General features: G+C 50.6%; 1 pseudogene; it reads right to left on the reverse strand.

Annotated features, from left to right (window-relative positions):
* The window catches only part of LOC118731520, a 38,270-nt pseudogene that overhangs the window by 2,779 nt on the left and 9,257 nt on the right, over positions 1-26,234 (reverse strand).

Here is a 26,234-nt window from a genome sequence, read left to right on the forward strand (position 1 = left end):
AGGCTGGCAAGGGCAGGCGGAAAGCTTGGCTTCTTCCATTGCCAGGAAAATCCAAGCCTCCCTCCTGCTCTCTGTGGTTGTACCCATCTTGGTTGGGTTAATTTGCATACTTTCTCTGATTGGCTGGTGGGCGTGGCCGGTGGGCCTGGCTTGTGGGTGTAGTGGAGTGATGGTTAATTTGCATGTTACTCTTTTATTAGGAAGAATTAGTTTGGTTTGCTACAAATAACAGAATGATCAACTAACAATGGCTTAAACAATTAAGATAATTAACTCACATTATAAGATATTTTTGGTGGTAGGCAGTCTTAGAATGTTTGAGTGGCTAACAATTTTAAGGATCCAAGCTCTTTCTATTGTTGTTAATCCTCACACAGGATACTTCTTCCAGTGATTTTTTGAGAGAGTGGATGAGACGGGGAGAGACAGAGAGAGAAATATCAATTGGTTGCAGGGCTGGGATTGAGCCTGCAATTGAGGTACATGCCCTTGACCAGAATCAAACCCGGGACCTTCAGTCCACAGGCAGATGCTCTATCCACTGAGAAAAACCAGCTAGGGCAAGGATCCAACATTTTACCGTGTTTTCCCGAAAATAAGACATCCCCTGAAAATAAGACCTAGCACAACTTTGGGAGAAAAAAATTAACATAAGACATTGTCTTATTTTCGGGGAAACAGGGTATTTATCTTCCACTCTTTGGTATACTTGGCTTTTAATTCTCAGGATTTTTCACTCATGGCTTCAAGGTGGCTGCTGTAGCTCTAGCCATTGAGTCCTCATAGGACAGAGTGTAGAAAGGGTGTCTGAGTGGCTAGAGATACACAGCTCCTTTTATGTCCCTCTATTTTGATCACTGAGGAAAATCTTCACCAGAAGTCCACCCCCCTCAAAGACGGCCCTTGTCATGAGTCAGAACAAGAATACCTGTAGCTGCTGGGGATGCCAGAAACACGTGTGACATTTTCACTCTATTGTGATTGGAAAGGGGCCTTTTACTACATCTGATAAGCTGGGGGGTTGGGGGGGCCCGCATTGCATGGCAGGATTCTCAAACTCAATGGCCAAAAGTAACAACGCAGAATGGTCTAAACATGAAGTCCCCCAACTGGTCAGCTCATGGCAGGTGGTCATGTCCCAGGCCTTTAGCTTCCTTTTTTGGCCCAGATCTTTACCTCAAGTGAGCCCTGCCACTGTTCTCATGATCTAGAGAGCACGCCTTCGAGATGTCCGAGTAACTTTCTGCCCCAGGCCCCTGCGGGCAAACCATCGGCACCGCAGCACAGACCCAGGACCCCGCATCGTCGTCTCACTCCCTGATGCCATCTCTATGTGCTGTGAGCGTTAGCTATGCTGAGCCTGCAACGTGAGCGGAGCATGCCCTCCTCCACTTGGCTTAGTACTCATTCAGCCCTAGATTTCCCGGCTTGGCTTACCCCCCCACCCTCCCCACCCCCCACCCCTGCCTCCTTAGCGCCACCAGTGGATTTCCTGTAACTCTCCCTTGGTGTCCCCTTTGATTCTAATGCATAAAAGAAACAGCACACCTGCCATTTCCCAGAGCATTTTTTTTTTTTTTCCAAACTATTAATTTATAAAAATAATAAAACATGAACAAGATCAGGATTCACTCTCATCAATGTCCTTATCTGGGTCTTGCTCAGCAGCCTCCTTTTCCTGTTGCTGTTTCTTCCAAAGTTTGGCCATGGCCAGGAGCTTGAGATTCCCAGAGCATTTTTAAAAAAATATATTTTTATTGATTTTTTACAGAGAGGAAGGGAGAGGGATAGAGAGCTAGAAACGTCGATGAGAGAGAAACATCGACCAGCTGCCTCCTGCACACCCCCTACCGGGGATGTGCCCATAACCAAGGCACATGCCCTTGACCGGAATCGAACCCGAGACCTCTCAGTCCGCAGACCAATGCTCTACCACTGAGCCAAACCGGTTTTGGCCCAGAGCATTTTCTCAATCCCTTGAGATCTTGCTTTCAGGCATGTCCTCAACAATTTGGCTCAATATGCTCTTACCAAACTTTCCTATGGGCTTGGATGTTCTTTCGTGGGCATTGGCGCGGAAACGAGTTTTCCCAGTAACGCTGAAAGCGGGGAGGAGTGGCGTGCAGGCCTCACGCTAGGAGTGGCCGCGGAGCAGCTGTACCTCATCTCCATGGCTGAGGGGGCTTCTTGCTCACTGGGTCCTGCTGCTGCCTGTGGGTCAGTGCAGCTCTGCTCCACGTGACTTCATGCTGCAGGACCACACCCACGGGAGGGACAGCCAAGGAGCTGCAGGAACAATGGCTAGGCGTCTGCGCGGACCCGAGCGCCCTGTCTGCTGGACGCCCTGGCCAAAGCAGGTCACACTCTCACTTGAGGTCAACGGGCAGGAAAATCTACCCGCCCAGGGAGTCGCTACCCGTCATGTGATGCGTCCCAGGGCAGCAGGTCACCCTAATTCATGGTGGCTAAGACAACTGCCACTCCAGAAACTGACCTGGGGACCGTGGGCCAGGGCTGCGGCAGGGCTCAGCGGGCAGTCCTGCATTCGTGTAGACTGAGGCCACTGTGGTGCTCAGTGGGCAGGCCTGCATGTGTGTAGACTGAGGCCACTGTGGTGCTCAGTGGGCAGACAGGGCTGCAGGTCCAACTTGACTTGGCTCAGAGGGTGGCGTGTGGATAGAAAACCTGGAAGGCCGGCTCACCGCACAGCTACGTGAAGGCTGGTGTCTTCCCTGGCAGCCAGGGCTCCCAGAGACAGGAAGTGGAAAAGCCTGGGCGTCAAACTGGATCCCTTCCCTTCGGCCGTAATATGTGAAACCAGTCACCAATCTTGCAAGTGAGGCCAGGCTGACTCCTCCAGCAAGGAGGACGATTAAAGGACAGGTGCCGCCAAAACCGGTTTGGCTCAGAGAATAGAGCGTCAGCCTGCGGACTGAAAGGTCCCTGGTTCGATTCCGGTCAAGGGCATGTGCCTTGGTTGCGGGCATATCCCCAGTAGGGGGTGTGCAAGAGGCAGCTGGTCGATGATTCTCTCTCATCGATGTTTCTAACACTCTATCCTTCTCTCTTCCTCTCTGTAAAAAATCAATATATTAAAAAAAAAAAAAAAGGACAGGTGCCATCTTTTACTTACCACGCATGGCCACAGGGAAGGAGGTAGGCTTTAGAGAGGAAGGAAGAGGAAGGAAGAGGAAGCAACATCAAGGATGAGAGAGAATCATTGATTGGCTGCCTTCTGCACACCCCTTATTGGGGATCGAGCCCCCAACCTGGGCATGTCCTCCTGGTTCATGGGTTGACGCTCAGTGAGCCATGGTGGCCAAACAGGAAGTAGGCATTTAAAAGATGAATAGGAAGATGGGCCTTACCTTATCAGTTAACCTTCATTGTGAAAGCAAAATAAAGAAAACATACTTATGTTGAATAATTAACATATGTCATATGTTTAAATATGTGTTTAACCTCTAGGTTAAATAGTTACATTTATCATGAAACCAAAATAATTAAACCAATTGGGATGTTGCTACAGAAAAATCAAAAGAAAGTACACTTATACTTATCTATAACATAGACACACACACACACACACACATACACACTTTATATAGTATGACATAATATGTTTACTTTAAACCCTCAAATCATACCATAAAATGAAATATAATCATTCCTTTTTTTGTCTCCAGTTCTTATTTTTATTTTTTAAAATATATTTTATTGATTTTTTACAGAGAGGAAGGGAGAGGGACAGAGAGCTAAAAACATTGATGAGAGAGAAACATTGACCAGCTGCCTCCTGCACACCCCCCACTGGGGATGTGCCCCCAACCAAGGTACATGCCCTTGACTGGAATGGAACCTGGGACCTTTCAGTCCGCAGGCTGACACTCTATCCACTGAGCAAAACCAGTTTTGGCAATTGTCTCCAGTTTAAAAAAAAAATAATTCTTTATTATTAAAAATATTACATATGTCCCCATTTCCCCTTCATTGACCCCCTGCAGCCTGCCTCCAGCCCAGGCCTTCACCACCCTATTGTCTGTGTCCCTGGGTGATGCATATATGCATACAAGGTCTTTGGTTGATTACCCCCTACTCACCCACCCACCCTCCCCCTCCTTCCTTCTGAGATTTCACACTCTGTTCCATGCTTCCATGTCTCTGGATCCACTCTGTTCATCAGTTTATTTTGTTACTTAGATTCCACATATGAGTGAGATCATGTGATACTTATCTTTCTCTGACTGACTTATTTCACTTAGCATGATACTCTCCAGGTCCTTCCATGCTGTCTCAAAGGGTAAGAGATTCCTCTTTTTTACTGCTGCATAGTAAGATACCTAGGAATAAACGTAACTAAGGAGGTAAAAGACCTATACTCGAAAAACTACAGGACACTGAAAAAAAAGATAGAGGAAGACATAAACAGTGTTCATGGGTTGGTAGAATCAACATCATTAAAATATCCATACTACCTAAAGCAATCTATAGATTCAATGTACTCCCCATTAAAATACCAACGGCATATTTCACAGGCCTAGAAAGAACTCTCCAAAGATTCGTCTGGAATAAAAAAAAAGACCCCAAATAGCCACAGCAATCTTGAGAAAGAAAAGCAAAGTAGGTGGGATCTCAATACCAAATTTCAAGCTGTATTACAAAACCACTGTCCTCAAAACAGCCTGGTACTGGTGCAAGAACAGACATATAGATCAATGGAATAGAATACAGAATCCAGATATCAACCCAAACAACTACGTATGTTCAATTAATATTATACAAAGGAGGCATGAACATATAATGGAGTCAAGACAGTCTCTTCAATAAGTGGTGCTGGGAAATTGGACAGTTACATGCAAAAAAATGAAACTAGATCATCAACTTATACTATACACAAAAATAAACTCAAAATGGATAAAGGACTTAAACATAAGACGGGAAACCATAAAAATACTAGAGGAATCCACCAGCAGTGAAATCTCAGACATATGCCGAAGCAATTTCTTCACTGATACTGCTCCTAGGGCAATGGAAGCTAAAGAGAAAATAAACAAATGGGACCACATCAAAATAAAAAGCTTTTGCACAGCAAAAGAAACCATCAACAAAACAACAAGAAAGCCCACTGTATGGGAGAACATATTTGCAAATGTTATCACTGATAAAGATTTAATCTCCAACATTTACAGGGAACTCATACAACTAAATAAAAGGAAGATAAATGATCCAATAAAAAAAATGGGCAACGGACCTAAATAGAAGACAGAAGTAAATTCAAGAGACACATGAAAACATGCTCAAAGTCACTAATTATCTGAGCGATGCAAATCAAAGCGACAATGCGGTACCATCTCACACTTGTCAGAATGGCTATCATCAACAAACGACAAGTGCTGGCAAGGATGCAGAGAAAAAGGAACCCTCGTGCACTGCTGGTGGGAATGCAGATTGGTGCAGCACTGTGGAGAATGGTATGGAGTTTCCTCAAAAAACTAAAAACGAAACTCCCATTTGACCCAGTAATTCCACTTCTAGGAATATATCCCAAGAAACCAGAAACACCAATCAGAAAGGATATATGCACCCTTATGTTCATAGCAGCACAATTCACCATAGCTAGGATTTGGAAATAGCCTAAATGCCCATCAGCAGATGAGTGGATTAGAAAACGATGGTATATCTACACAATGGAATACTATGTTGCTATAAAAAAGAAGGAATTCTTACTATTTGCAGCAGCATAGATGGAACTGGAGAGCATTATGCTAAGTGAAATAAGCCAGGCAATGAAAGAAAAATACCACATGATCTCATTCATTTATGGAAAATAAAGAACATTATAACCTGATGAACAAAAAGACAGATACAGAGGCAGTAAAGCATCAAACAGACTACAGCAGGAAGGCTGGGGAGTGTTGGGGAGGGGGGTAAGAGATCAACTGAAGGACTTGTATGCATGCATGTAAGCACAACAAATGGACACAAGACACTGGCAGGGGGCGGGGGAGGGGAAATGAGGGCATGAGGCAGAGGTTAGGAGAGGCTGGGGGAAGGTCAATGGGGGGGAAAATACTTTAAACAATAAACAAATGTGAAAACGAAACAAAACAAAAGAGTAACATGCTACTTGACCATCATACCTTTGTGACTCCCACCAGCCAATCAAAAGAGCGAGTATGCAAATTAACCCAACAAAGTTGGTAGGTTAATTTGCATATGCAAGCTCTGAGGGGGGGGGGCATGACGCTTGTGTCGTCACCATGGCAACGATGCAGGCGTTTTGCACCACTCCAGCTGCTCTGGGCCTCTGGGCAGTGAGGGAAGGCAGAAAGGCAGCTCCAGGTTAGAGCAGAATGGCGACTCTGGGCAGAGCGAAGGTGGTGCCGGCAGCCAGCGGAAGAAAGGCTCATTCTTGCACGAATCTTTGTTTCATGGTATAAATGTACCACAGCTTTTTTATCCACTCACCTACTGATGGGCACTTGGGCTGTTTGCAGATCTTAGCTATTGAAAATTGTGCTGCTATGCGTCAGCAGATGATTGGATCAAAAAAAAACTTTGGTACATCTACACAATGGAATACTATGCTGCCATAAAAAAGAAGGAATTCTCATCATTTGCAGCAACCTGGATAGAACTAGAGAACATCATGCTGAGTGAAATAAGCCTGTCAATGAAAGAGAAATACCACATGGCCTCACTCATCTATGGATATTAAAAAACATAATAAACTGACAAACCAAAAGATAGATATAGAGACAGTAAAGCAACAAGTAGACTGTAAAATTATAGCGGGGAGAGTAGGGAGATCTGGGGGAGATAAGAGATCAACCAAAGGACTTGTATACATGCATATAAGTACAACCAATGGACACAAAACTCTGGGGAGGGAGGGTATGTATGGGGGGGGCAATGTTAAAATATGTACACAGATAATAATTTAATAAAAAAAATAATAAATAAATAAATATATATGTATATATATATAAAAGAAAATTGTGCTGCTATGAACAATCCCATTTTGCCCCCATCAACCATACTCCTTACTCCGTGCAGTGTCTGCCTCTTCCTTGTACCGCTAGGCACAATAGTAATGGCAACTTCTTATTGAGCCACGCCCCACAGCATCACCTCATTTTTAATTCTTACAATAAACCCCTGAGTTAGGCATTTTATGAAGCCCACAGTGTGAGTGGATGGGAAGCAATATTCTCACGGTCACGCCACTCCTAAGTGGTCAGGTCTGGTGCTCTAAGTCAGAGCGCCACTCTGCTGGGAAATGTGGTTTCCAGTCCATTAAGTGTTTCCTTTAGAGAAGCATTCTCCCTGACTTTCTTCCAGTTTTACATTTGAAGTCTCATAATTATATTTGTGTATACTTACTTAATAGTTAAGAGGTCTGCTGGTCATTCCCCGGCACAAAAGTAATTCACAAAAGTTATTTAATTTAATACTCAGGTCATCGACTTCTCTTTGAAATCCCTACCGACCCTTCCTTTCCTGACTCGGAGCAATATTTTCAGATTCAATGAATGATTGCTTAACTAGTTATGAATATTCATGAACTCTCTGACACAAGTGTTACAGGGATTAGCAAGACAATCCCATTGTGCCCTGGCTGGTTTGGCTTAGTGGATAGAGCGTCAGCCTGTGGACTGAAGAGTCCTGGGTTCGATTCCAGCTCAGGGCATGTGCCTGGGCTGCAGGCTTGATCCCCCTTAGGGGGCATGCAGGAGACAGCCAATCAATAATTCTCTCTCATCTTTGATGTTTCTATCTCTCTCTCCCTTTCCCTTCCACTCTGGAATAAAAAATATATATATTTTAAAAAAGAGACAATCCCATTTTTATAGGGCTCATATTCTAGAGAGGAAGGCAGATAATACAACAAATGAATATATAAAAAAGGTAAGTTCAGCCCTAATCGGTTTGGCTCAGTGGATAGAGCACTGGCTTGTGGACTGAAGGGCCCCAGGTTTGATTCCAGTCAAGGACACATACCTTGGTTGCAGGCTTGAACCCCTCTCCCAGTAGCCTACCCCCAAGCGGGAGGCAACAATTGATGTGTCTCTCTCACACCAACGTTTCTCTCTCTCTCTGTCTCTCCCCCTCCCTTTCACTCTCTCTAAGAGTCATTGGAAAAATATCCCTGAGTGAGAATTAACAAGAAACAAAAAAGAAATAAAAAGCGTAATAACAATAAGTTCACAGAAAGGTGAGTGTTGTAAAGTAATACAGCAGGGTGATTTCACAGGCAGCGGTGAGGGCGGGCGGGGCGCACTTAGGTAGGTGGTTGGCGAAGGAGGTGTACGCGAGCCGGGGCCTGCAGGCTGAGAGCAAGGCCAACAGGGAAAGGCCGCCAGCCCAGGGAAGTGAGGGAAGAACGGTAAGCCGGGAGAGAGTGGTAAGCTGTATAGTGGAGGAAGAGGGGCAGCCATACTATATATCTCAGCCACTATAATGAGTTTGAATTTTATTCTAAGAGAAATGGGAAGCCACTGGAAAGTTTTAAGTGGGATTGTAACATAATCTGTTGTAATGTTTAAAGAAGTCACTTTGGTTGTTGTGTGAAGAATAAATAAGGGAACAGAATAGAAGCAGTTTTGATAGTTCAATAACTTAAAGACATAATCCGCATATGGCCCAGCAATGCCACTCCAAGGTCTACACCAAACCACCGAGTACGGTGTGCAACCTTGTATTTGAATGTTCGCAGCACCGTTATTCACGGTGGCCCAAAGGGGCAAGCAGCCCAAATCTCTGCCAAAATTAGCAGCGTGTGCTGTGTCCACGCAATGGAATGTCACTGGCTGTAAAGAGGGGGGGAGCCCTGGCACACGCTGCCACCTGGACAGAGCTTGCACACATCATGCCCCTGTCCATTCACCGACAAGCCGTCCAGGGTAGGCAGATCCGGAGGAACAGCAAGCAGGTTTGTGGTGGGGCAGGAGGGGTTTTTAAAAATATATTTTTATTGATTTCAGAGAGGAAGGGAGAGGGAGAGAGAAATAGAAATATCAATGAGGAGAGAGGATCATTGATCGCTGCCCTACCCTGGGGATTGAGCCTGCAACCTGGGCATGTGCCCTGGTGGGGAATTGAACCATGACCTCCTGGTTCGTAGGTTGACGCTCAACCACTGAGCCACACTGGCCGGTCAGGAGAATGGGCTTTGAATGCTCACTGGGTGTAGGTCTTCCGTTTGGGATGACAAAGGAGTTCTACAGCTAAGATGGTGGTGGTGGTGGCACAGCATTGTGAACGCATGTAATGTCACCGAATGGCAGAGGTTAAAGTGCTTGAAGCGGTACATTTTGTTAAATGCACTTAATATTAAGGACAGCTTACCCAAGGCTGTAAAAGTGCAGCTGCCTGGGTCTCTGCTCTAGAGATCCTGATTCAGCAGGTCTAGAAGGCCCCCAGGACCTGCTATGAAAATGTTAATTTTTTTTTCTTTTAAAAAAATATATGTGTTTTTTATTGATTTCAGAGAGGAAGGGAGAAAGATAAATAGAAATATCATTGAGAGAGAATCATTGATTGGCTGCCTGCATCCCGGGCATATGCCTTTGGCCAGAATCGAACCTAGGACCCTTTAGCCGGCAGGCCGACACTATCCCCGGAGCCAAACTGGCTAGGGCAGAAACTGTTGTTAAAAGAGTGGGAGCTGGGAGGTCAGGTAGGAATGGGAATGTCTTGGACAGGGATGGTGAACGTGGAGGTTAGATCTGTTTAGAAAGACGTGGGACATTTGGGAGGAAGAGTCAACAAAACATGCAAGGCTTGAATGTGGGGGAAGGAAAAGGAGGATCCAAGACTTTCACAGGGTGGCACCGGAGCACCTGGTTAGAGAACGGTGCCACCTAGAGGGCTGGGGGTCCGAGGGGAGGCACAGGGTTGGGGGAAATGAGTTCTGTGCGTCTTAAGCACAGTGATACCTCTTGTTGGAGACTGCACGATACCTTCTGGAGCCCATCTGCTTCCCTTTCTTTAATGGTGGAAACTGGTTGTATTTGGAGTGGCCAAGGGCCCAGCTAAGCACAGCATCGCTCAGTTTCCTCGGACAGCCGGCGAGATGTGAGCAGGCCTGCAAGCCCGAGGAAGAGGAGTAATTAATTCAGCTGCAAAAGACAGCCCTCTCATCTTTTGTCCTTTCTCTTCTGTCTGCGTAGGGCACGAACTCCAGTCTCAATGTGAGTGCAACTAACCTTGACCTTGAGGTCTGAAGATACATGCTGAGCACAGGAGGAGCCTGGATCCCAGGGAGCTAGCTCTATGAGCTGCCACCCCAGCCCTCGTCTTTCACGTCACAGAACAGACCCAAGCTGCTCAGTCCTGGGTCTCTGCTGCGAGCAGCTGAATACAGGTCCCACCTGGCACTGTGCCAATGCCAGAAAAATTATTTCCCTAGGATTTCCCAAGTTTGTGCCTTAATTCCCATCCTCCTCCGAGCGCAGCATTGGAGAGGTTGCCTAGAAATGGTCTATCCATATTAGGTAAATCCAGTGCATTAAAAATATGTCTGAACCTGCTTTTGGCCCCTCTGCCTAACCCATACATGCCAGCCATGTACAGCGAGCACCGGCATTTTTACCGTGTTGTTGGTGTCACCGCTGCGTTTCGATGTGGAAGCGCCATGCCTGGATGTGAGCCAGAGGCAGGAACGTGGGAGAGATGGGGGGGCCCTCGGGTGCCCGGAGTTCCGCGGACTCTGTCCGCAGCCGAGGGCGGCTCCTCGGGGCAGACGGACACATTGTTGGGCTCTGTAGATATTTCCTTACGTCCACGATAGGGCGTCTGCTGGGACTGAACGCTGAGCATTGTTTTTTTAGGCTCTAAAAATGGCCATTTGAAGAATGACGTGCAATACATGTAGCCACTTTACAGAGAACGCCCAAGAACCTGCCATGCTGGCTGCTGCTGGGCGGTGGGCATGGCCGTGGGGAGGGGAGGCTCTTACTGGCCAGATCACACGGTTCAGAACTATTGTCACACGGCGGGATACGAGCCCCAAGGGTGAAGGTTAAAGCCCCATTCCATGCCTCCCGGCTCAGTGGCCCTGGAAAAGCTGCTTACTGGGGCCAGCAGACACTGTGCCAGCCACCGTTCTGAGAGTAAGACTGTAACTCCTGTCCGTCTCCTGCAGCCCCGCGGGCAGGAGCTATTATTGTCCCTGTTTCCCAGGCGGGACCGGGAGGCACGGCCGCGGGATGACCTTGCTCAAGATGCGCAGGGGGAGCGGCTGGGCGGGATTCTGTCCCTCACGCGGCACCTTGGTTGTAGGATGCCGAGCTGCCCTGCGAGGAGCTGTCTGCCTGCCCTCGCTGCTCTCCAGTACCGCCGCCAGTGCCAGCACCGCTTCCGAAATGTCCTCCCGGGGCGTCAGGGCGGCCTGCGGTGGCCAATGGAGCCTGCGGCTGTGCGGTCGGGGGGAGTGGGAGGCCTGCGCCTCTGGCCTGGCCTCGGGCCCTCCGCCCGCCCGGGAGCTGCGCCTGTGGCGGGAGGGGGGGCTGGGGGTGAGGGGGGCGGGGCTCCTCTGCCCCTTGGAGCCTTCAGGGGGCCGCGGCCTCGTGGTGACAGCCTCGGCGAAGACGTGGCCCAGAAGCGTGTGTTGGACCCTTGGGAACTGTGTGAGCTAATGAATACGTGCTGCTTTAAGCTGCTCATTTTGGGGTGACTCATTACACAGCAATAGCCAAGCGATGCCAGCTCCCACCGGGAGGCTCCCCGTTTCCTGCTTCAGTCTGAAGGGGCTCTGCCTCCTCCCACTGCAGACCGTGTCCCGTCCCCCCACCCTGCACTCTCCTCTGCAGAGCAGCCCCCTGCAGAGCACCCAGAGGACGGAGGACTCCCTGCGGGCACCCAGAGGACGGAGGAGCCCCCTGCGGGGCACCCAGAGGACGGAGGACTCCCTGCAGGGCACCCAGAGGACGGAGGAGCCCCCTGCAGAGCACCCAGAGGACGGAGGACTCCCTGCAGGGCACCCAGAGGACGGAGCAGTCCCCTGCGGGCACCCAGGGGACGCGTTGCTGGGAAATGCTGTGAGGCCCACAGGGTTGGCAATGTCTGCAGTCTGCCCTGACACTTGGTTGTAAGACGGCGGAGTCCGGAATTTTAGATTAAAAATATGTTTTCACTCAATAATTTATTGTAATGAATAGGTGTCATTTTCCTGCCAGCTTCCTCTGTTGCTCTGAAGAGTATGAGTGTTCATATGTGCTGTTTTTGTTTTTGTTTTCCCTTTATGGAAACCTTAGGGAGCATTGTAGTGAGGGTTAACAATGCAGATTCTGGGCCGGCCGGCGTGGCTCAGTGGTTGAGGGGCAGCCTATGAACTAGAAGGTCACGGTTCGATTCCTGGTCAGGGCACATGCCTGGGTTCCGGGCTCCATCCCCAGCAGAGGATGTGCAGGAGGGTGATGAGTCTCTCTCATCATTGATAGTTCTATCTCTTTCTCCCTCTCCTTCCTCTCTCTGAAAATCAATAAAAACACATTGTTGAAAGTGCAGACGCTAGCCCTGGGGGGGGCTGCTCAGTGGTTAAGAGCATTGGTCCATGCACTGAAGGATCAAGGGTTCAATCCCAGTCAAAGGGCACGGACCTGGGTTGCAGGTTTGATCCCTGGCCCAGTGGATGTGTCTCTCTCACATCGATGTTTCTCTCTCTCCCTCCCTTCCACTCTGTCTTAAAAAAACACACAAAAACGATGGAAAATATATACATAATAAAACAAATAAATAAAATGCAGATTCTAGAACCAGACTGTCTGGGTTTAAATCTTAATCCCAACAGTTCCTGTCTGCGAGACTCTGGGCAATTGTTCACCCCCGCTGCCGCTCCGGATCCTATCCGGGAAGTGGGCGGTAGTAACGGTGCCTCCCCCGCAGCCTGCTATGGTGCTGCCCTGCGGCCGCTGACACGCTGCTCCTCATGGGTCAGCGCCAGGGGCCATTTATGGAGGAGGGCCAGTGGGCAAGCTTTATTTGTGAGGAACAGATGGTAAATGCGTGTGGCCTCTGGGTTAAGAGCTCCCTATCACCACTACTGACTCTGCCATGGCAGAGCGTGAGCTGACCGACAAACGGGACGGGACGCACGGGCGTTATTTGCATGGGGGCAGCTGATGTGGCCACCGGCCCAGGCTGTTCACCTCCCATGGAGAAGGCGCCCTTCCCTCCCTTTCATGCGCTTCCCCTTGACTCCTCTCAGAGGTCTAGGGACGCCCCCTGGTGGACACAGCTCGAAGTAGGAAGTCTGACTGCATTGCAACCGCTCCACACCGCTGAGCCCACAGTCCGATGGTGTAAGATGCAGGGCTGAGGAGCGCAGCGTCCATGGAACAACCTGGGGAACCTTCTGTGTTGATGGAGCCAGTTGCCCACCATGTATTCCCGGAATCTGCATCGTCATGGCCACATCCCCACAAACGGCTTTCCTGCCCGCTGGCTCAAATGACATGCGTGGCAGGCAAAGGTGAAACTTACTATCTCACCCTCAAGGATGAGAGAAGCAATTTATTTAAATGTTTTTATTGACTTGAAAGAGAGAGAGAGGAAGGGAGAGGAAAAGAGGAGAGAGATGCATCAGATACATCATTGCCTCCCTGCACCTAGGATCAAACCACATCCTAGCTGTGTGTCCTGACCAGGAATTGAACCGGCAACTTTTTGGTGCCTGGGATGATGCTCAACCACCTGATCCACACTGGCCAGGGTGAGAAGCAAGCAATTCAGAGTATTCCCTGTGTCACCATAAGGTCCTTGTTGCTAATGAAGTTAGTAAGGAAGACTGAAAAATCAAATAAAAGATCCAATCAATGTTTTGTTAGGATGTGATGAAAGGGCACTTTGCAAATTTCTGTTTTCTTGTTTTGTTCATTCTCACCCGAGGATGTTTTCCCATCGATTTTTAGAGAGTGGGAGGAAGGGAGTGGGAGAGACAGAAACCAGTGTGAGAGAGACATATTGATGGCTGCCTCCTGCACGCACCCTGACTGGCCAGAGATTGAGCCTGCGACCGAGGTATGTGCCCTTGACGGAATCCAACCTGAGACCCTTCAGTCCTTGGTCCGATGGTCTATCCATCAGTCAAGCTGGCCAGGGCTTACTTTCTTCTTCTTCTCCTTCTCCTTCCCCTCCTCCTCCTCCTTCTTCTTCTTCAAAAAGATATACTGTTAGAAAGATATTCTGTTAGAGAGAGAGAGAGAGAGAGAGAGAGAGAGAGAGAGAGAGAGAGAGATCAACTTGTTGTTCCACTTTTCCACGTCTCCATCGGTTGATGCCTTATGGGATTGAATGCCGCACTTGGTGTGTCAGGAGTCCGCTCTGACCAGCTGAGCTGCCTGCCAGACCCGCGCTGGGTAGATCTAAGGCCAGGTGAGCTGGAGCACAGTTTGCTAGGTTTACCCTGTGCTGTTACCTGCACCCTGCCTCTGCTTTCTGCTCTGGCTTCTTCCTTGGGTGTGTATCTCTCCTTGGGGGTGGGGAGCAATTACCCCTTTACTTCCCATTGTATCCCCCTCCTCCCCCTCTCCCCCCACATGCAAACCACACCCCTCCGCAGTTGCTAGATCCAGTCCCCTCACTACCTGTCTGTCACGCCCACACTTGGGACATCCTCAGCCCTCACCCTCCCAACCCATCTGTCCTCACCCCCAGCTAGTTCCCTGCCCCTCCACGCTCAGGGCTTCTGGCCCCTTCTTTCAACATCATCATGCTACTGTTAGTTGACATGTAGCTATTTGAATGCCTTCATTTAAAATTTTGAAAGCATGAATGCCCTTTGTAAAAATTAAAATAATTCGGAAACATAGAAAGTAAAAAGGTGAGCGTCCTTTCTTCACTCAGCTCATCCTGGTCCCAGAGATGCCACTGGGAGAAGCTTATTCCTCCGGAGCTACCGTGCAAAACGCAATTCACACTAACGGGTTTCAGTGGCAATGCGCCCACGTGACGAAAATGGCAGATTACAGGAATCGCAGCTCTGGAAACCAGCGATTCAGCTGCTTCCCACAGGACTCGGCAGCCTTTGAACATGACCACAGCGTTTGAAACATGGCTCCTCCTAGGCTCCTGGTGGCCATCCCCTCGCTGCTCTTTCTATTTCCTTGGAGGTCTTCTTGAACCGCCCTCCCCTCCAGGGAGCTGTTCTTCTGGTCTCTGTTCTCCTCTCTCAGTTGATGGGGCACAGAGCACGTTACTCTTCTCAGAAGCTCACCTGCTGTGGAAATTCTAGCCTTGTTCCAATCACGTCCATATAGGAGTCAACCACTAGGATTATGACTGCTTCTGCCCCTGCCCCTGCCGCTGCCCCTGCCGCTGCCGCTGCCCCTGCCCCTGTTCCTGCCCATGCCCCTGTCCCTGCCCCCATCCCTGTCCCCGTCCCTGCCCCTGCCCCTGCTCGTCCCTGTCCATGCCCCTGTTCCTGTTCCTGCCCCTGCCCCTGTCCCAGTTCCTGCCCCTGCCCCTGCCCCTGCCCCAGCCCCTGCTCCTGCCCCTGTCCCTCCCTATCCCTGCCCCAGTTCCTGCCCCTGCCCCTGCCCCTGCCCCAGCTCCTGCCCCTACCCCTGCCCCTGTTCCTGTCCCTGCCCATGCCCCTGTCCCTGCCCCCATCCCTGTCCCTGCCCCTGCCCCTGCCCCTGTCCCTGCCCCCATCCCTGTCCCTGCCCCTGCCCCTGCACCTGTCCCTGCCCCCATCCCTGTCCCTGCCCCTGCCCCTGTCCCTGCCCCCATCCCTGTCCCTGTCCCTGCCCCCATCCCTGTCCCTGCCCCTGCCCCTGCTCGTCCCTGTCCATGCCCCTGTTCCTGTTCCTGCCCCTGCCCCTGTCCCTGCCCCAGTTCATGCCCCTGCCCCTGCCCCTGCTCCTGCCCCTGCCCCTCCCTGTCCCTGCCCCAGTTCCTGTCCCTGTCCCTGTTCCTGCCCCTGCCCCTGCCCCTGCCCCTGCTCCTGCCCCAACTCCAGCTTCTGCTCCTGCCCCCTCTCCTGCTCCTGCTCCTGGCATTTTGGTGGGCTGAAGAGGAGCCCTGACCTTGTGATGGAAATAAACACTGCCCACTTCCATCGCCACCTTACCAATGCCCATGCAGCCACGAATGGTCACGAAGCTGTAACTGGCACAAGAAGGAGGGGTTAGCAGCCTGGACGCGGCATCTGTACCTGCTGGACCCCCTGGGATGGGTTTGAGCCCTTGTCATTGGAAGTGTGAAGAACACACACTGTAGAACAGATTAAATTTTGGGGGGTGGGTGGGTATGTAACACACGTAGAAAAATGCATAACGCGTAAGCGGACAGCATAAGGGGTTTCCAGAAAGCAAATACCACAGTCAGTAACCACCACTTAGATCAAGAAATAGGAACTCCCCGCCTCCCTTTCCTTTGGGTCCTGGACCCTTTCCTCCCGCCCCCCCCCCCCCCCCCCCGGAAATCATGGCCCCAAGGTTTGGGCAGTTACGTCCTTGCCTTTCTTCATATTTTTATCATCTTAGGATGCATTCCTGAACCAAGCCATTTTGTTAAATATATATATATATATATATATATATATATATATAATTTCAGAGAGAAAGGGAGAGGGAGAAAAAGAAACATCCACGATGAGAGAGCATCACTGATTATCTGCCTCCTGCATGCCTCCTACTGGGGATGGAGCCCTCACCCAGCTCACCCAGGCCTGTGCCCTGCTGAAGGACACTTGGTGGGCCCCAGTGTTTGGCTCTGTGGTGTGTGGTTGTAGGGAAACGAGCAGGTGGCAGGTGCAGTGCTGAGGCAGCTAGGGCCATGCCGAGGCCACCTCCTCCCCAGCACCATGGGGACGGTCGGACGGTCGCGTTGCAAGCATGGGTGGCGGCAGCTCCCGCAGCACAGACACCCTCACGTCGCCTGGGCCAGCTCCTGCGTCCTTTACTAGTTACACGTGGCTCCCGAGCCGCCTTCTGAGGCGCTTTAGTGGGGAGCCAGGGCAGAGGGCCCTGGGCATGGCTGGGAGGCTCAGGGCGCTGTCACTCAGCAGGAGTGTCAATGCTCGGTAAGGGAAGCCACGCTAGGAAGACCACAATGACGGGAGCTCTTGCAGGGTCTCCAGGGCCACCAGGGGAGAAACCCCGGTCCCAGGCAGTGGCTGGAATAAGCGGGTTCTTTCCTGGCCCCTCTGCCTCAGGGGAGACACAGACACTCGCTGTGATCAATACTGATTGAGGATTGTCACGGGCCTGGCATGGCGAGCGCTTTATATGCGCATGCATCTGCATGCGAGGCTCAGCGTCCCTCCGCCGAGGGTGTGAGTGTGTGTGTGTGTGTGGGGAGTGGGGGGATGTGTTCAGGGAGGTTCTGTGCATAACAAGACTTCTCCAGTTTCGGTGTCGGCTTAAAGCCAGCCTGAGCTGCCTCACGCCGGCCTGTGCTTTCCTGGAGGCGGGTTCTGACGGGCTGTGCGGCCTGAGCCTTCAGGACAACCTCGCGCACACCCGCAGCTCTCTGGTGTGGGCAGGCAGCCCCTTTCCTCTCATCAGCCCGCCCGCTCGCTCACAGGGGGGCGGGGGAGGGTCTCAGCAGCCAGAGAGGAAGCCCTAATGCCCAAGCGTGCCTCTGCCTCTGCCCGGTCACGCTTGCTCAGGTCCCGTTGGTCAAAGCAAACCACACGCCTAAAACCAGATTAGGTACCAAAGTGACCGACTGAACATCTGGCTACGGGTGGGAGAGGATTGTGGCAGGCGCCTCACAAAGACCCTCTGCACGCTCAGCACCCATGTTACTGAGGAGGCTTCCAGAGGGGAAGGAGCGGGTGCAGGTCAGAAGCCGCTCCCGGGCGGGGCTCGGCTTCCAGCCAGTCCGCTGGCGGGAACGCCCCCGCCCTGTGCTGTGGGATGCTTTTCTCGCACCCCAGCCCGGGTGTCTCTGGGAGGAGAGAGGTGCGCTCTCTTAACCAGCTCCCCCAGGGCGCTCCATCACAGAGCCGGGCGGTGGCCTACTTAGCGCCGGGCTCGGAGCCTCCCAGCTCTGCAGAGTTCAGTTTTCGCACCAGGTTCTGTGCCTCCAACCAGTCTGGGGAGGGCACACTCCACAGCTGTGGGCAGTGGAGGGAGAGGAGTGGGGTGGCAGGAACAGGCGCCTGAAAATGTAGTGGCTGGGGGCGGGGAGCAGTCAGTGGGTGCCTCCTGTGTGAGCGAGGCCCTGGTTGTCAGAGTGCAGGCCGGAAACACAGCTGCTTTCTGAGTGCCGTGCCCCAGCCTGCCAAGGCGACATGCTGGCACGGTGCTGAGAGACAAGAGTGTCGTAACAGAGTGACTTCTGGAAGCCCCATGTGATCAATCGGAGGCTTAATTACTTAATCACAGCTCCAGCTCTCCCAGAAACGGAATCTCAAACCGGCCAGTCAAGTTTCGCCTGAGCAGCACTAGTTAAGTAATTTGCCTTTGAGAGAATTAATTTGGCAAAACCCAATCCAATAGCTTCCGGTTCCCACTCTCTCCTGCCTGTGAAACACCTTGCCTTCTGCAACTCTTCCACTGCTGGCATGGCTGCTGCCGGATTCACCAACTGTTGAATAAAGCAAGGGAGATTTTTAAATTCACTCAGTTGGGTTTTGTTTTTAACAGTGGACATTAAATACGATGAAAGAGTCTTAGTCTTAGGAGTGTGAAAGAAAAGAGCCACATGCTAACCAGACAAGCTCAGGGAAGGCCTGCGTGGCAGTCTTGCAAACCCAGAGACCTAAGATAACCACAAAAGATGGTTTGAAAATTAAATATCTAACAGATTATAGTAGGTAGTCATGTCCAGATATTCTCCCAGATAAAGATCAGCTTTGATCTTTTTACTGAGCCCATTTGCCTTTTTTTTTTTTTTTTGCCTCTAAGATAACATATCTGTGAGATGTCTGGGTAACTTGTAACTAGCTTCCCTTTTCCCGGAGCCCCTGGGGAACAACCAAATGTGGTGGGCGCCAGGACAGATGCCTCAAATTCCTTCGTTATCATGTTACTTGTTCCCGCACTCACCTGAGTATACATCCATCATTTTACTTTTTATCCAATCCCAGGAGTTTCCCACCGCTTTGCTTTCTCCCGCCTCCTTACTCCGTCACCAATGAATTTCATGTAACCCACCTATGTCCCTCCTTTGATTGCAATGTATAAATAGAAATGTAACCCGCCATTCTTTGGAGCATTGTCTCAATCCGTTGAGGTTCTGCTTCCCGGCATATGTCGACAGTTTTGGCTCAAATAAACTCATAAAAAATTCTTTTCAGGTTTCAATGTTTGTTTTTTCGTTAACAGGACGTACTAGTAAGACCTGGAGATTCACAGAGCAGTGAGCCACGGAGCACCTCTCACAACCCGGTGGCCACGCTCCCTCCGGTTGTTATGCCCAAGTGTCATCAACCCCAAAGACTGCCAGGGAGCCGAATCCGATGCAATTGCAGAAAGCCTGTATTTATTTCGGACTGGTCCGAGCCCAGTCTCACCTACACCAACGAGGGCACGGCGAGAAAGAGGAAGAACTTAACATATCAATGGGTTTTATAGGGAGGGTGGTGCCGCTACCTTGGCTGACCTGATTGGTTGGGTTAGGCCTAGGGTCCAGTTACCTGGAGCTGGACCCGCCCCACCCTGCCCCCTCATCCCGCCCTGCCCTCTCACGGTCAGGTCCCGGGAACCCACACCCACTCCTGCCCTGAGTGAGCCTGTCCCCTGTAAATGCGAGGCCTGCTCCAGATCGCGTGTTTGGGCGACTGTGGGAAAGGGGTGAGCAGGCTGATGCGGGGCAGGAACTGAAGGAATAAAAACTAAAACCCCCGTCAGACTGGCAACCAAGCTGAAACTATCAGCCTCCCAGGGTTTGCTTTTCAAAGGAAAAGTGTACTCACACAAAGGCCAGATCCGCATTTGAATGTGGTGCCCATCTGTGCTTGTTAGCGGGCAGGGCACTTCGGAGCTGCTCCTGCTTCTGTAGAGGCAGATGAGAGTTCTGAGGGGCCTGAGGGGTGATGAGACCCAGAGAGAGGCCACGCTCCTCAGTGGAAGATGAGACAGAGGCCGGAGACCAGGACACAGGCTTTATGAGAGGAGAAGGCCCCCGCCGGGCTGCCTTCCAGAGGGGAAAGAGCACACGTGCTGGCGTGAAGGCGCCTTTTGAGGGCAGGAAAGGGGAGGGATGGGGCCTCGGGTACTCGGCACACGCTGATTGGTTTCATATAAGGACTTAGGGACTTAGGAATGTGGGGGAGGGGGGAGAAGGGAGGGGGTGTTTAGTGGTTGGCAGGTGCTGATTGGTGGTTCAATGTACAGTCCATATAAGGTGCCTGGGTAGGTGCTCAGGCATGTTCGGGCTGCAGTGCATATTACTCATACTCTGTCCATCAGTTGGGGGAAGCGAGGATCTGTCACTCAGGAGTAACTGTTCTCACTCAGGGCTGTTCTTACACACACCTATGCTCCAGGGCCCAGGAGTCAAAGCTGGAAGGACAGTAGGGACATCACTTACGGGAAACCCGTGGCCCCAAGAGGGTAGGAGCACAGAACTGGCCACCCGAGGAGCGGGGAGAGAAGCTGGTGGTCACACACACCCGTTCACCATTGCCAGGCAGGAATCTTGTGGGACTGAGAGTAGAATGGAAACTCACAAGGGCCTCCACTCCGCCAAGAATCCCCTCCTGGGGATTGCAAAGGGCACCACGCCTCCGCCCGAAGGCTGGGAAGCAGGGCCAGGTTCTGGAGGAGACGGAGGAGGTGGAGACACTGTGAAGAGAGGGGAACCTGGTTGACGTCTGCTCTGGGTGTCACTGGAGCGCCCGCCTGCCGGTGGGAAGCCGCTGGCCGGAAGGGGTGCTGGCTGCGGCTCCAGCTTCCCCCGGGGTGGCCTTGGCCGGTCTCCTGGGGGGTGCGTGCACACTGCTGTCTGAGAACCGCTGAGCAGGCCTGTCCCGCTGCCTGGAGGTCACGGTCCTGGGGCTGCACTGATGGAGGGAGCAGACAATCCCAGGTGAGAGGTGATGAGGTGGGGGGTGGTTAACAGACATTTAGCTTCTGCTGGATGCAAGCATTTCTCTTCCTCTTGTGATAGTGTGGTAGTGTACCCGAATCTCACAAAGGATGCCTCAAAAAGTCTAATTATGGAGTCATTTATTAAGGAGTTCCCTTTTTAATGATGCAACCTGTAACGGACGCGAACTCTTACACTAGGACTTGTCAGTACATCACGCCCGGAGGACGTAATTTCATATTATTTTTATTTATTTATACTTAATGAAAATAAATGAAATATATATTTTTTTTTCGTTTATTTATATATATAAAGCACAAAGGAAAATACAAAATTACAAAAAAAAGATAGAAAAGAATACCGAAAAAAAAATGGACATGTCTAATTAAAAAATTATAAATTTTACAAACAATGATAAAGATTATAAAAAATAGCCAAAACCGGTTTGGCTCAGTGGACAGAGCGTTGGCCTTCGGACCTAAAGGCGGGTTTGATTCCGGTCAAGGGCATGTGCCTTGGTTGCCGGCACATCCCCAGTGGGGGGTGTGCAAGAGGCAGCTGATCGATGTTTCTCTCTCATCTCATCGATATTTCTAACTCTCTATCCCTCCCCTTTCCTTCCTCTCTGTAAAAAATCAATAAAATATAAAAAAAAAAAGATTACAAAAAATATATACCATCCCTCTCGGGGCGCAACATATATTTCAAGGACGCATTCATACGTCCTACCCGTTCCCAATATTGTTTAAGTTTGACGTATTTATAGGTCCCGCTCGGTTAACAGGTTAAAGGCCGGCAGCATACGAGGGGCTAAAGTGCTCTAGACCTCACAGCCCCGAACAGCTCGCCACGTCTGGCTTATACTGGCAGAATGTCACAAAAGTATTGATTACATCTTTGGGTCTGGAATGAGGAACCTGTTTAGAAAAAAGCCTTTTACAGAAGGGAAGTTGAGCACGTTAGTTACCTAAAGTATCTACGAATCACTGAATCAACAGAAACACATTACCTGGGAGCACCCAGGCAATTTAGAATAATTGTGCTGTCCAGATTCCGGGACCACTGAGTCAACCGGAATGCATTATCTGTAGCTACTGAGACAATTTAGGATAATGAATCTGTCCTGGTTCCCACAAGAATGTACTTTGATGACCATGAGATCACAATCAATGGGACATTCAAACCATCATCAATGGAGTATTGGGACAGCATACAGAAGTTCAGAAAATCAAAATAACTTTCTATTGTTTTAGCAAACATCTAAGTACAGAACCCAAATCGCAGTTTGTACTACCATACCTCAATAGGTCTCTGTGTTCAGCTGCCTTCTGCCCCACGGCTGCTCGTGTTCTCAGGGGAGGTGGTCTCGACCCCAGGAAGTGGCATGACTGGTTGACACCAACCCTCTCCTGCTCCCTGCTCCCTGCTGGCTGAGGCAGGGACACATATGGCGGTTCTGAGCCAGGGGACACGGTGGGGGTGCTGGGGCTTCTAGTGAAGAGTTTCCTCGTTAATCGGAAGGAGACCAAGAGGGAAGCAGCAGCCCCCCTACTGCCTGTGGATGCTGCTCCAGCCATGGCTGCCTGGCTGCCATTCTGTGGCCAGGAGGGGACTCAAAAGTCAAGAACGGTCGAACGAAAAAGCTGGAAGAAGGTGGTCTTTCTTCTTATAATATTTGGTTTGTTTGTTTACTTATTGCTAATCCTGTTAACAAAAAAAACAAACAAAACACAAAACATTGAAACCTGTAAAGAATTTTAGTGAGTGTATTTGAGCCAAACTGTTGACATATGCCGGGAAGCAGAACCTTTGAAGAATGGCGGAGTTACATTTCTATTTATACACTGAAATCAAAGGAGGGACATAGGTGGGTTACATGAAATTCATTGGTGATGGAGTAAGGAGGCGGGAGAAAGCAAAGCAGTGGGAAACTCCTGGGATTGGATAAAAAGTAAAATGATGGAGGTGTACTCAGGTGAGTGCAGGAACAAGTAACATGATAACGAAGGAATTTGAGGCACCAGTCCTAATGCCCCCCACATTTGGTTGTGCCCCAGAGGCTCCAGAAAAAGGGAAGCTAGTTACAAGTTACCCAGACATCTCACAGATATGTTATCTTGGAGGCCGGAAGGCAGATGGGCTCAGTAAAGAAGATATAAATTGATCTTTGTCAGATCAGATACCGGCCTAGAACATGACTACCCACTATAACCTGTTTGTAGTTAGATATTTAATTTTCAACCCATCTTTTGTGGTTATCTTAGGTCTCTGAGTTTGCAAGACTGCCACGCAGGCCTCTCCTGAGCTTGTCAGGTTAGCATGTGGCTCTTTTCCCTCACAATCCTCACCAGAGGATCTTTTCCCATTAATTTTTAGAGCGAGTGGAAGGGATGGGGAGAGATAAATATTGATGAGAGAGGGACACATTGATTGGCTGTTTACTGTACGCCTCAGCCAGGGAAGGGATGACCCTACAGCCCAAGTCCATTCCCTTGACCAAAATCAAAGCCAGGGCCCTTCAGCCCATGGGCTGATGCTCTGTTCTCTGAGCCAAACCAGCCAGGCCGTGGAGTTAGTCTTTACTGATATGAAGGAGCTGCTGACTCAACCAGCTACAGAGCTGCCTCATCTTACGATGTGAGGTGCATTTCCTTGAAGGTTAAAGCCAAATGAATGGCAGGTTCTATTTCTTGCTGCTGAATTTCCCTGAAAAGAAAGATGGACACACACATGGCCCGAAACAGGAGACGCTGAGGAAGGGGAGACGGAGGCCGGAACAGTGAGCTGGGAGCTGAGTTCCTGAAGGGAGTCCCTGCGAGAGCCTGCCTTCGGCAGCGTGGTGGCTGACACCCGAGACCCTAGGACATGCCTGGAGCCACGTTCCACACGCACCACATACTCGCTGCATCACCGTGGGCAAGCCACTGAGCCTCGTGCCTTATCTGCAAAACAGGGCATGACACACCACTTCCTGGGATGTGAGGATGTTAAGTACCAGCTGGGAGGTAGGTAATGTGTAACAGCCAGGTCCACTTTCTCCTTTATATGCTGTAACTCCCCCTTTGTCAATCAGAAAAAGAATTTTTATCTTGAGGTAACTGTAGGTTTACATGCAGTTGTGAGGAAGAAACACTCTGCCCTGCTCTCTTTCTCCCGTAGTAATGTTATGGGCAGGGCCAGCTCCCGTGCTGGCCGGTGCCAGCAGACCCGACCTGGGAAAGAACTCAGAGCCGAGACCCAGGCTCTGAGGGGGCAGTGACTTGGTAAATCACAGAGGCGGAGGAGTGTTCCTGGAAGAAATGGGCTTCGGGAACACGTGATAGAGGCTTGGGAGTGAGGAAGCTGATGGTGACACCCTGCGGGTGGGGGTGGGGGCAGGGAGAGGCACAGGCCTCTCGGGGAGAGCACGCGGGGTCCTCCTCCTGCGGGTCTGAGGAAGCAGGTGTCAGGGAGGTCGGAGAAGAGCTCAGCAGACATCCAGCAGCTTTCCAGGGTGGCCTTCAGGGGTGTGGTCCCCACGGACTGACCGGCTGGTGCAGGGCAGGGGGTCATTGTCCGATGCAGCTGGTCCCGAGGGCAGCTGTGGGGTCACTGGTCTGGTTTTGCTGCTTTTCTGGGCCTGGAGCTGAAATAGAACCGAGGCCTAGATGTTACCTCTCAGGAGGAAAGGTCAGGGGTCCAAACCACAGGACTATGGATCTGCCAGGGGGGCAAGGTCACCCTGGGGGAAGGCCCCACACCTCCCCTGTCCACTGCTAGGCACCTGGACTTCCCTGCTCCTGGCTGTCTGGCTGCCGAACACAATCACGTCTGCAGCCCGGAGCACACGTCCCAGCCAGGACCGTGGCGCTGCCGGCAGCTGCAGGTCTCTGGGTCCTCGTTATAGCCACACCCGCCCCTAACGCAGAGCTTCTCTGTCACCTTTTCAGGAACGAATGGAAATGGAGTCATAGGACGTACCCTTTGGGGATTATCTCTTCTCACTCAGCACAGTTTTCTGGAGAGTCACCTGGGTTTGTTGGGTGTATCAAGTTTGTTTCTTCCTCTCCTCCTTCTCCTCCTCCTTCTCCTCCTCCTTCTCTTCCTCCTCCTCTTCCTCCTTCTCCTCTTCTTTCTCCTCCTCTTTCTCCTCCTCCTCTTCCTTCTCCTCTTCATCAACCTTTTCTTCATCCTTTCCTCCTCCTCTTCCTCCTCCTCCTTCTCCTCTTCCTCCTCCTCCTCCTCCTCCTTCTCCTCCTCCTCCTCCTCTTCCTTCTCCTCATTCTCCTCCTTCTCCTCCTCCTTCTCTTCCTCCTCCTCTTCCTCCTTCTCCTCTTCCTTCTCCTCCTCTTCCTCTTCCTCCTCCTCTTCCTTCTCCTCTTCATCAACCTTTTCTTCATCCTCCTCCCCTTCCTCTTCCTCCTCTTCCTTCTCCTCTTCTTCCTCCTCCTCCTCTTCCTTCTCCTCATCCTCCTCTTCCTTTTCCTCATCCTCCTCTTCCTTTTCCTCCTCCTCCTCTTCCTTTTCCTCTTCATCCTCTTCCTCGTTCTCCTCCTCCTCTTCTTCCTTCTCCTCTTCCTCCTCCTCCTCCTCCTCCTCCTCCTCCTCCTCCTCCTCCTCCTCCTCCTCCTCCTCTTCCTCCTCTTCCTCCTCCTCCTCCTCTTCTTCCTCTTCCTCCTCCTCCTCTTCCTTCTCCTCCTCCTCTTACTGACCAAGCGTGGGTAGCCCACAGCTTGTTTAGCCATTTATGTAGATTCTGTCCCTTGTAATCCTTCAGTTCCTGGGTCAAAGGGTGCTAGGAGAGACTCTGGAACACGCAGGAACTGGCACCAGAGGGAAGGAGAAATGCTGGGAACGTGGCTCTCAGCCTTGAGGCTGGTGCTGTCTCCCTGCGGAAAACAGGGTTTCCGTGAGGGGGGAATGGCATTCACCTGGATGATAAGGTCACATGTCATCTCTCTTCTTCTGATGATCATGTTTTCCTTGTAAAAATAGGGCACATTCGTTAAAGGCCATGTAGAAACTACCTACAAGTAAAAAAAAAAGGAAGGAAGAAAAAAATCACTTCTAAGTCTGTACACCAGCAGAGTGACTGACTCTACCTGGGTTACATGATGGAACATTATTTTCAAAAACATGCTACAAAGCCTGAAGTCGGTCTCCTGCTTTAAATCGTACCCTTTCCGTTATATTGGGAAGAGCTTTCCTTGTTATTATGGACTTCGGTCAACGTAATTTTTAATGCTGTTTAATAATATATCAAGCGGCCGAAA

This window comes from Pipistrellus kuhlii, unplaced genomic scaffold, assembly GCF_014108245.1.
Source record: "Pipistrellus kuhlii isolate mPipKuh1 unplaced genomic scaffold, mPipKuh1.p scaffold_m20_p_31, whole genome shotgun sequence".
Classification (NCBI taxonomy): Eukaryota; Metazoa; Chordata; class Mammalia; order Chiroptera; family Vespertilionidae; genus Pipistrellus; species Pipistrellus kuhlii.